We start from the raw sequence: 12,809 nt of genomic DNA on the forward strand, positions 1-12,809 counted from the left end.
GATATGCACCTCACCATGGAGACTTGTTGATTGATGGTTTTGTTCTTGGATTAGGTAATTTTTATTTGTTTGTTTTGTTCTGATTAGTGGGTCTGGGTCGAATCATTTCAACGAGTTGTTTGTGACCTTGTTATTAATGTAATGGATTTTGTGCGCCCTACAACTAGGTATGTTGCATCTATCATCTTTGTGGCAGATCTGAACTGCTTGCTCATGGTTATTGTTGTGGTAGCCACGTAGAGGTTCCTTATTTGCAAATTTGTGAGAATTTATCTCATGATCAAGAGATTGGTTACAGAAGAAATGTACCTATATGGCACCTTCTTGTATATGTTTGTTTTGATAAATGAAATTTTTATTGCATTTGTCAAAATTAAAAACCATTTCTAGAAAAAAAAAAATCAATATGAAGAACGTTTAGTCATCTATTTACCGGGCCAATCCATAGGTTTCAAAAGCTCAGGGCGAAATCTCAAATGATGCCCCTTTTGTGGACAAATTGGTTGGCAATTTTCTTTTACAAATTTATTAATTTCATTCACAATGATAAGTAATTTGTTAATGGGTAATACTAGAGAGACCAACTACTTAAACCAAAATTTGTAAACCATATGATCTGGTTACTGACAATTGGATTAAAGAACATTGCGAAAGGGAAAACTTAGTCATGCCATAAGAGATTTGGCGAGCAACACACTACAAATCAAGAACCAGATTGCAATTGCAAATGCAACATGCTCTAACTGAAAATTCAAGGTAGACTTGTTCCAACGCCCATTTCTTGCTAATGATGACCATTTCTCACTGCTCAGAGCAATTGGAAGGAGCCAGGCCGGACACTACGGTCCCCTTGTCCCTTATGAAAAAAGAACAATAAAGCCTGAATTTTGAAGTCCAATTCAATTCAAAAGTCCCAAATTCCCAGATGCAAATTTACAAAGTAATATAGTTGTCAAATTAAAAACAATAACAATTAGAAAATAAACAGTAGCAACAACAAAATTACGAATGTAATAGAATTGTAGAGGTTATATAAAATCTTTTTGTGCACTAGTAAGCGTAGTTAGAAATTCACATTACATCTAAATTGGAAAATCCGACTTATTTCATTAATCATTAATTCTTAAGTAGCTCAATATAATTATGAATTTCAATTACTTTTATCTATCTAAATAAGTTGACAACAATACAAAAGCATCAAGAAAACTTGGAAAAAAATGTACCAACGGAGAGATGAAAAAAAAAAAGGATTAATGAGTAGACATCAAACTAGGAGGATCATCTCCGGATCCTCAAATCATGTCCGTTTATCGTATCACATCCCAGTCCTTGGGTTTCGGCACAAGAAATTCTCAGTGGATCACCCATCCTAGGACTGCTCTTGCCCAAACTCGTTGAACTTCTGAATTCTTATGGGATCTAGAGCCAGTGAGTTCCCAAAACGAGTCTTACAATGGAATGTGAGCATGTACATATAAGACATAGAGGATCCTCTTCCCTGGACGATGTGGGACACTACATTCCACCCCTGTTAGGGACCCGATGTCCTTGTCGGCACACTTCTGGCCAGGGAGTGGCGGCTTACCATTCCCTCACGGTTTTGTTTTTGGGTTTTAGCACAAGAACTTCCCAGGAGGTCACCTATCTTAGGACTGCTCTCGTCCAAACTCACTTAACTTCAGAGTTCTTATGGGATCCAGAGCCAGTAAGTTCCCAAAAGGCCACATGCTATAGGGAGGGGAGCATGTACATATAAGGCACATCACCCCCTCTCCGTTGGTCGATGTGGGATCTTACACATCGTATATCATGTAGTCAGTTTTCGTCAAGTACTATTTATATTTAATTTAAAATAAAAGTATTTAAAATGATTTCTAGCTCTACAATGTACGATGAATGAACACAATTTGAGGATCCCTAGGATCCTCACAAAGAGGATCCGGAGAGGATCCTCATTCGATATCAAATACCTTTGACGATGGGTATATCATCGTTTGAACTTTCAAAACCATACAAACCTCATGAATAGTGTTTTTAGGGGGAGTTCAAAATAAATATAATAATTAATGAACAAGTTGAAAAATGTGAAGAATATATAAATGTTCATGATTGCGTCCTACGCTTAGACAATAATTACATCGTAGTTTTAGATTTTTAAAACTCTCCAAACCCTCATAAATAGTTTTTTGTTTTTTTTTTTTTAATGCAAAATTTATAAAAATTCATAATTATTAATGTACATGTGTGAAAGATGTTAAAAAAATAATTGCTTGTAATGACAAGTTTTACAACTTTCGTGAAAAGCTCAACTCCAAAATCCGGCACCATAATCCATGAATCCTAGATTTATATTTAATTGTCGATTGTTGTTTATGCTCTATTCTTATAACCGGATTTCGTTTTTCAAAATTTCTTTTTTGAAAGTATGATCTTTTACCTGATGGAGAAAAATGAACAATTCGGATTGTTGATGTATATAATATTCCAATGTTTACAGTTAACTGAAATGTGAATCGATGTTATATAGTTTATAGAGTCTTTATAAATTATGAGCAATATTTTCACTAACCATAAAAAACTGAACATGATACCAACGATCCAAACCATTCATCTTTTTGCATCTACTAAAAGATCATGTTTTCAAAAAACAAAATCTGAAAGAACGAAATTCGGTGAGAAGAATGGAGCGTAAATGTAAACGTAAACGACAATCAATAGTTAAATTTAAATCTAGGGTTTATGGGATTATAGTGGCAAGTTTCAGAGTTGACCTCTTCACAAAACTTGTAGATCTTATCATTACGAGCATTTATAAATATTTTTTTATATTTATTATACTTCTAGATTAATTAAAAGACTATTTTGTAGTAATGTACTAATATTTTTTTATTAGGCTCTTATTTTGGGGAGTGTAATACTTGAAAGACAAAGTGTTTCTATGTTTAGAAATAATGTAAGATCCCATATCGCCAAGGGGAATGGATCATCTAAGCCTTATATGTATATTCCCATCTTTACCTAGCACGAGGCCTTTTGGGAGCTCACTGGCTTCGGGTTCCATCAGAACTCCGAAATTAAGAGAGTTCGTGCGAGAGCAATCCCATGATGGGTGACTCACTGGGAAGTTCTCGTGTGAGTTCCTAGAAACAAAACCGTGAGGGCGTGGTCGGGGCCCAAAGCAGACAATATTGTGCTACGGTGGAGTCGAGCCCGAGATGTGGTGGGGGTCCGGGCCGAGATGTGACAATTTGGTATCAGAGCCAATCCTTGGGCGGAAGTGTGCCGACGAGGACGTTGGGCCCCTAAGGGGAGTGGATTGTAACATCTCACATCGCCCAGGGGAGTAGATCCTCTAAACCTTATATGTATATTCCCATCTGTACCTAGCACGAGGCCTTTTGGAAGCTCACTGGATTCGGGTTCCGTCGGAACTCCGAAGTTAAGCGAGTTCGTGCGAGAGCAATCCCATGATGGGTGACCCACTTGGAAGTTCTCATGTGAGTTCCCAGAAACAAAATCGTGAGGGCGTGGCCGGGGCCCAAAGTGGACAATATCGTGCTACGATAGAGTCAAGCCTAGGATGTGGTAAGGGCTCGGGCCAGAATGTGATAAATAATATTTATGTGACAATGTGGTATGTGGATACTAATTTAGTATTATGTTTTTCATTTGATTATTTATTGATTTAAAATATATTTCCTTTAGCGGATAATAGGTCCAGTCATATTATCCCTTATTAATACTAACAGGTCGATTCAGGTTTGATCATTTTACCCATTTATTTTAATGAATGTTACATGACACGACCCGTTAAACTATCAGTATATCACGAAAACGACACGAACACATAAAACACAACTGGAATGCCAAGCCTACCTGTCTATATGTGTTTGAACAAAGTGACAATTATGGTCACTAGTAAAACCTTTTTTGATAAAACATCAAATTTTTTTTTATTCATTTGAATAACTAAATGGTTTCCATATTAAATGAACTCTTTAATTTCCATAGATAGCTAAACAGTTTCTGACACACCCCGTCCCGAAGGAGGGCATGCTGGCCGTCACGTGAGAGTGACGTAACCATTTGCACAGTACGGAAGCTTTAAGATACAATTTATAAGTTGATACACCCGAAGGGAGTCCTAATTTTGTCCAATCTGTCAGAACACCGTCGAATTCCTCGTAGCCACCACACCTCAGCTATTCTTTAACCTGGAGGGGCGCAAAACCAAAATTGAGTGGGTCAGTAAAACAATTCTTTTCCAAATCCAAACATTTCTCAAAACGTTGTAACCCCTCTCCGTAAAACCTGTATACTTTCCCAGAAATGTAAAATATAAATATACATATATATTCTCAAAACTTCATTTTTACTATCTCAACATTTTTCTTTATCAATCATGCCATGCCATGTCTAATTCAACAGTTAAGTATGGATGCATCAACAATAATCATATCAGGTACAAGAAAGTAATCAACCGGAGGCCCTCTAATAGCCCTGTACGGTTGAACCTAGAGCTCAAAATCTATCACTATCACTCTACCGGAGTCACCTCTGTGACCCGTCCGGCCTTCTGCACACAAGTTACGCTCTAGTGCTTTCTCATCAATCATCTGTGCACATAATCTAAGGTCACCCACCAGTCGGAATCTCACTAACACTCTCGCGACTGGCCTGTCGTACCCACTCCGCGTGGACTGTACGACTAGCATCTACTTGGATCCAAGGCGAGCGTGCGATGCGGTGAATACTATAAGCACTAAACCATGGTGCAGGATTTGAGCTCAATATATATCAACATCATCATAACAGTAATTAAATACTCACCTGATACTCACCTGTGCGTCCGCCGCACCATTCATTCATATGCATCATATCTCAATTCATACTTTTCATATCATTTCATGCATGGCAATTCGATTCACATTTCTATATACTTTTCATATACTTTTATGCATGGCATTTCAACTAATATATCTCATATACTTTTATACATTTTCATTAAAAGCATAATTTCATGCATTTTCAATTTCTGGGAAACGGCAAGTATATATGTATACGGAAAACAAAACTGCCCACTCACCTGGAGTTTGCCCTACAACTCCCTAGCACAATACGCCAAGGCGTCATGACGATCGGCGCCTAAAACAATAATTAATTCCAACCTCAGAATTCATAGTGATAGAATATATAACTTATATAAAATACGTCACTACGTAGTTCGATCCGGAAGATCTGCCACTCAGATTTTAAATCCATAACTTCCAGAGGTCCACAATATATCTCTAGGACAACATCCTAAAATTTCATCACCATCCAACGGTCGGATCGTCAATTCACATTTTTACCTAAATGTGAAAACTATAAAACGTTATTCGAACACCTAACCAACAATCCTTAATAACTTTCTCATACGGTGCTCAATTTGGGTATATGAATATACCACGGTGATCTACTCGACGTCACGGACGTCGACATATTTTTAAAATAATTTTATTTATTTATTTTTTTTTAACTGTAGCACCTTCTTCTTCCTTGGGTCGCCGGACTGGTTTTTCCGGCGGCCGTTTTCCGGGCAGTTTTTCAAATTGTCATAACTTTGTCATTTCTCAACGAAATCAAGTGATTCAAAAACGAAAGTTGTAGCCCTTGAAGAGAAAAAGAGAATGGTACCTTGAACAACACCTAGTTCGCCGTGGTTTGGCCGAAAACTGCCTCGAAAGCCTCGGAGGTCGCCGGAAACTGGGTATTTTTCAAATGAGTATAACTTCTTCAATACTCAACGAAATTGAGTGAAACAAAAAGGAAAGTTGTAGTACTTGACGAGACGAAGAGATTGATACCTACCTCGACTCCTAACTCGCCGGGGATTCGCCGGAAAATGCCTCGAAAGCTCCGGCCAAACTTTGAACTTGTTGATCTCCGTGTTCTTACGTCCAAAAACTTCCAACGAAGCACTCCGAGCTTCCTTGGGACTTCCTTAAGCCCACTGTGAGCTTAGTTTGGCCTAAAACACAACCAATTCAAAGCTCATGAATAGTACACTTTCACGGGGAGTTTAGAATCTAGGTTTTCCGAAGTAAAACTTACCTGAAATTGGTGTCTACGTGATCGTGGAGGTTCCAGGAGTTCGATGGTGGTCTTAAATGGAACGTTGGTACAAGATTGTGGTGGTTCTTGGTGGTTGCCGTGAGTTCGAGAGTAAGAGAGAGAGTCTGAAATGATAGAATAAGAGAGAGAGAGTGACTAAGGAGATGAGAGAGAGACAACAAAACGGGTTTTGGGGAAGGATTTCAGGGTATAAGGCCCTACCTTAACCCATATAATATTAACACATACAATTACACACCTTAATCCCGTTTAAGGGTATTTCTGAAATTTCACGTCCTCGGAATTTAAAATTCCGGGACGGGCTGTGACAATCTCCCCTCCTTATAGAATTTCGTCCCCGAAATTCCAGTCACCAACCAGAACATCAAAACTCATAAAATAGCCTCGGATACATATCTCTCATCCGTTCTTCCGTCTCCCAAGTAGCTTCTTCCACTGAATGGTTCCTCCACAATACTTCCTCCACAATACTTTTACCACTTACTCTGTCTTAATTCTCAGGACCTTCTTTTTCCAATCCAAAGTCGTCATTAGCTCCTCACTAATTAGATCCAGTTTAATTCTCAATAGTTACACCAGAATCCCATGTGACGAATTTGCCACCTAGTGACAACGCATCGAAATATAATACATTATGCACCTTAGCCAATTTTGAAGGCATCACAAACTTATATGCAACTTCATCGATTCCTTTAATGATCAAAACGGTCTGATGTGTTCAAGACTTATCTTGTCTCCTTTCTGAATCTTACTATTTCTGTTCATGGTGAAATTCCAAAAATATCGAATCATAAAACACATCATGCACTTACAACAACTCTGGAAGCCATTTAAATATGTATTCAACTTCACCAACCTTTCGATGATCACATAAAATTCGGTTCACTTAGGATTTAACTTGCCTTCCTATCCAGACCGAATCACACTTTTCCAAGGTGAAAACTTCGAAAATATAAAACCATCTGTCTTATACACTCGATTAGTGGCATATCCCTCTGTTAATCTCTTTTGCCATTCCTGGTTACTTTCAGGTTAACTTAATCACCTGAATACTTTGAGGAGACTCATCCATAGTCTCAGGGTCTACTAAAACTCTTTCTCGATCGAATCTTTCTCTACCCAGAAACATTCCATTCACAAGTCATCAAAAACCGACTCACGTGACACATTTCATGGTCCTTATGGCGTTACTTCAGAAACTGCACAACCAACATACTTAAGAAACTCAGCAGTTCCGTAAACCAATTCTTCTTTCTATAAAACAAATAAGTACCGTTACTCAACCCTGGAGTAAATGTACTAACTTGGTACATTGACCAACTATCGCTTCAAATTCAATCATAACCATCCTATGTATCATGAAACTTGTACACATAGTCCCAAGTATCATCTTTCCATTTCCGTTTCGAAACAGAAAATAGCTGTCTCAATCCAAAGGTTTATTTCTTTCTGCCTCAATCTGCTGACCAATAAAAATGTCGAATGGTATGATAAACCTTATTACTTTCAAAATATTGCAGAAGCTGAACAGTGAACTTCGTCCAATATTGCTTGCTTAAACCCACAGCATTATGCACATACTTTTCGTTTGCTTGTATTCACATACCATCCGAGATAGCCTGGTAAGCTAAGAAATTCCAAATCTCAATTACGACTCGTGGTTGTTCCAAATTCTCAATTTCTGCTATCTTTTAAGGATTCACTTGAATACCTTAAGAATATATGACAAATCTCAAAATGCCACCTGATTCATCTAACTTTAGCATTTGCTAAACTTAGCATACAATCGACATTCTTCCAATCTTTATTCCACCGACTTAATACGTTTACATGCTCTGCTCTGGCTCAGAATATGCCAGAATATCTTCAACGAAAATGATATCAATTATCAAAGCATTATTGTAATACTTCATCCATCAACTCATAAAACAGCATGAGTATCCATATAGCATCACCAAACTTCATAAAGACTATAACAAGTCCAGAAAAACATCTTATGATCAACGTCACTTATAATATTCAATTGGTAGTAACCAGATCTCAATTCAATCTTTGAATCTTCGCAATTACTTCTGAGCTGGTTAAATAAACATCAGTACATCACGATGGATAACGGTTCCCAATCGTTACCCGATTCCATTGTCTATAATCAATGGATAGTCTTAAAGCCCATTTTCTTCCTTACCAACGAACTGGGGCTCCCCCAAAGCGTTGTACTAGGTTGAATAAAATTTTTATCAACCAATTCTTTCAACTGAATTTCCAATTCCCTTAACTCATCATGAACCAATCTTTAACATAAATCTATACTTGGCAACAAATCAATAGTGAATCTCATATCTCTGCCTGAAGGCAATCCAGGTATACTTTCAGGGAAGACATCAAGAAAAGTCTAACCCTTTCGACATTATTCACACTACTCCAAACAACATCATTTAGCACCACATGAACTAAGTATTTTTTTTTTTTTTTTTTTTTTTTTTGGGGCAGCCTTTCAAAACAATATCTTTGCTTTCACAGCATAAATAATGGCTGAACTCACTTCACTTTGTATGCCCACCAAAGTAACCTCTAATTAATCAACTCGATGGAAAGTAACTGGTTTCCCGTAACATTCCATCTAGTCACAACTATAAACAATCAATCTAATGGAATAAAATTAACTGACCCAATACATACTTTATTACTACTAAGCATTCTGAATAAGTACAATACTAATATAAAATAATCTACCGGTTTACTTACTTAACGAATCCACGAATGAGTTATTAATATTACAGTCTGCAGCCCGCAATACTGATAAATCATCGTTGTCTCGATAAGTAGGCAACCACTCTCAAAGATATAACATACATAATAAGAAATATATCAGCCGAAGTCAACTAGAATGATCAATACGGCTGATTCAACTCTTATCTCAATAATACGTCGGCCGGATCCACTCTGCGTGGTCGGTACGGCCGAACCTATAACTCACCAATTCCTCATGTGTCAGTCGAATCCATTTCTCATGGTCTGTACGGCTGAACATATAACTCATCAAATCTCTCTGTACTCACGGTCAATCCGACCAAACTACTAAGTCCATAACTCTGCTGAATCGACACTATGATATCATGGAAAATTGTTGAGTACAACTAATTCTAGGGACGATTCACAATTCTGTGTCCCCTCTGTTCACATAAACACATTCATAAATTTGTACCTGCTGCACAAGGTACAATTCCTTTACTCGAGACACCTTGTCTCAAATATCTGGAATTACCAGTATATCCATCACTTTTACTCTGACCAGCGACACCAAAACCTCGGCTGGAAGAATTAACTCTAGCTTCACTTCTTTCGAAGCTCTGAATCTTTCTATATCCTTGATATGACTAATCATTAACTTTATCATCTTCTTTTGATTCCCATTCATTTCTTATTCTTCTTTATTCTCGTTGCTCATGTTCTCAGAGTCCTCAAGACTCAACAGCATCTCGTATATTCCTGGTAAGAAGTACAATGGATAGTGGTCACCCAAAATACCACTTCCCTTTTTGCCACCCAGCTTAAAACAACATAACACCTCCACCATATTAACAACAATATCTGGATGGAACGAGGCAAGTCTGAAAACTTTCTATAATATCCCTCGATCATCACCTTCCTTGTCTCATATTTGTAAACTCTTGTTTACTACCATCGATAAATGCCGGAGGGATAAACTTTTCCTTAAACAAGTCCTTAAACAATTCTCAATCGACTGTTCCTCCGGTGACAACAAATCATACTCCTGTTTCCACCAGGATACAAATTCATACCCAAAACCAGGTAGTCGTCTCGACCCCCTGTCAGAAGGAAATTTCCTTTGACTTGCATAACCTGAAACATCTTTTCCAAATGGTTAAACCGTTACTTCGCTCCCTCAGGTTCATCATTTCTCTTAGGTGATTCAAGTTCAACTCATTACCCATCTTAAAATGTCCATTTTGATAATATACTGAATCACCATAATAATAGTTTCCCCCTAAACCGCTAAATCAGGGAGACTAAGTTCCTCTAACTACGTGGTTTGCTACGAGGCGGTGTAGTTCTGACAGAATTCACTAGAACTTCTCAAGATGTCCAAGATTGCAACCATGCTCTGATACCAACTGACACACCCCGTCCCGAAGGAGGGCATGCTGGCCGTCACGTGAGAGTGACGTAACCATTTGCACAGTACGGAAGCTTTAAGATACAATTTATAAGTTGATACACCCGAAGGGAGTCCTAATTTTGTCCAATCTGTCAGAACACCGTCGGATTCCTCGTAGCCACCACACCTCAGCTATTCTTTAACCTGGAGGGGCGCAAAACCAAAATTGAGTGGGTCAGTAAAACAATTCTTTTCCAAATCCAAACATTTCTCAAAACGTTGTAACCCCTCTCCGTAAAACCTGTATACTTTCCCAGAAATGTAAAATATAAATATACATATATATTCTCAAAACTTCATTTTTACTATCTCAACATTTTTCTTTATCAATCATGCCATGCCATGTCTAATTCAACAGTTAAGTATGGATGCATCAACAATAATCATATCAGGTACAAGAAAGTAATCAACCGGAGGCCCTCTAATAGCCCTGTACGGTTGAACCTAGAGCTCAAAATCTATCACTATCACTCTACCGGAGTCACCTCTGTGACCCGTCCGGCCTTCTGCACACAAGTTACGCTCTAGTGCTTTCTCATCAATCATCTGTGCACATAATCTAAGGTCACCCACCAGTCGGAATCTCACTAACACTCTCGCGACTGGCCTGTCGTACCCACTCCGCGTGGACTGTACGACTAGCATCTACTTGGATCCAAGGCGAGCGTGCAATGCGGTGAATACTATAAGCACTAAACCATGGTGCAGGATTTGAGCTCAATATATATCAACATCATCATAACAGTAATTAAATACTCACCTGATACTCACCTGTGCGTCCGCCGCACCATTCATTCATATGCATCATATCTCAATTCATACTTTTCATATCATTTCATGCATGGCAATTCGATTCACATTTCTATATACTTTTCATATACTTTTATGCATGGCATTTCAACTAATATATCTCATATACTTTTATACATTTTCATTAAAAGCATAATTTCATGCATTTTCAATTTCTGGGAAACGGCAAGTATATATGTATACGGAAAACAAAACTGCCCACTCACCTGGAGTTCGCCCTACAACTCCCTAGCACAATACGCCAAGGCGTCATGACGATCGGCGCCTAAAACAATAATTAATTCCAACCTCAGAATTCATAGTGATAGAATATATAACTTATATAAAATACGTCACTACGTAGTTCGATCCGGAAGATCTGCCACTCAGATTTTAAATCCATAACTTCCAGAGGTCCACAATATATCTCTAGGACAACATCCTAAAATTTCATCACCATCCAACGGTCGGATCGTCAATTCACATTTTTACCTAAATGTGAAAACTATAAAACGTTATTCGAACACCTAACCAACAATCCTTAATAACTTTCTCATACGGTGCTCAATTTGGGTATATGAATATACCACGGTGATCTACTCGACGTCACGGACGTCGACATATTTTTAAAATAATTTTATTTATTTATTTTTTTTAACTGTAGCACCTTCTTCTTCCTTGGGTCGCCGGACTGGTTTTTCCGGCGGCCGTTTTCCGGGCAGTTTTTCAAATTGTCATAACTTTGTCATTTCTCAACGAAATCAAGTGATTCAAAAACGAAAGTTGTAGCCCTTGAAGAGAAAAAGAGAATGGTACCTTGAACAACACCTCGTTCGCCGTGGTTTGGCCGAAAACTGCCTCGAAAGCCTCGGAGGTCGCCGGAAACTGGGTATTTTTCAAATGAGTATAACTTCTTCAATACTCAACGAAATTGAGTGAAACAAAAAGGAAAGTTGTAGTACTTGACGAGACGAAGAGATTGATACCTACCTCGACTCCTAACTCGCCGGGGATTCGCCGGAAAATGCCTCGAAAGCTCCGGCCAAACTTTGAACTTGTCGATCTCCGTGTTCTTACGTCCAAAAACTTCCAACGAAGCACTCCGAGCTTCCTTGGGACTTCCTTAAGCTCACTGTGAGCTTAGTTTGGCCTAAAACACAACCAATTCAAAGCTCATGAACAGTACACTTTCACGGGGGGTTTAGAATCTAGGTTTTCCGAAGTAAAACTTACCTGAAATTGGTGTCTACGTGATCGTGGAGGTTCCAGGAGTTCGATGGTGGTCTTAAATGGAACGTTGGTACAAGATTGTGGTGGTTCTTGGTGGTTGCCGTGAGTTCGAGAGTAAGAGAGAGAGTCTGAAATGATAGAATAAGAGAGAGAGAGTGACTAAGGAGATGAGAGAGAGACAACAAAACGGGTTTTGGGGAAGGATTTCAGGGTATAAGGCCCTACCTTAACCCATATAATATTAACACATACAATTACACACCTTAATCCCGTTTAAGGGTATTTCTGAAATTTCACGTCCTCGGAATTTAAAATTCCGGAACGGGCTGTGACAGTTTCCATATCCAATAAACTTTTGTAGAGGCCATTTTTTTTTAAATTGTTGTAGAAATCATCTTTAGATAATAATAAAAGAATAAGAGGTTACGATTATAACGTTTATATGATAATATAATATCACTTCATTCCTGAAAAAGGAGTCCACAGATGAAGCCAA

At 38.2% G+C, this 12,809-nt stretch overlaps 1 long non-coding RNA gene across 2 annotated transcripts; it reads right to left on the reverse strand.

The window, feature by feature from the left end:
- Positions 1-4,024: 4,024 nt before the first annotated feature.
- Positions 4,025-12,522, reverse strand: LOC114822189 (uncharacterized). Of its 2 annotated transcripts, none has more exons than XR_011577382.1 (5): positions 12,317-12,522; positions 12,074-12,233; positions 11,900-11,968; positions 11,311-11,369; positions 4,025-4,214 (listed from the first exon to the last, which is right to left on the reverse strand). It is a non-coding gene; the product is annotated as an uncharacterized lncRNA (long non-coding RNA). The 2 variants fall into 2 exon arrangements; XR_011577381.1 differs by lacking the exon at positions 4,025-4,214 and adding an exon at positions 10,250-10,438.
- Between the last annotated feature and the right edge of the window lie 287 nt (positions 12,523-12,809).

The sequence above is a fragment of the Malus domestica genome, chromosome 16, assembly GCF_042453785.1.
Source record: "Malus domestica chromosome 16, GDT2T_hap1".
Lineage (NCBI taxonomy): Eukaryota > Viridiplantae > Streptophyta > Magnoliopsida > Rosales > Rosaceae > Malus > Malus domestica.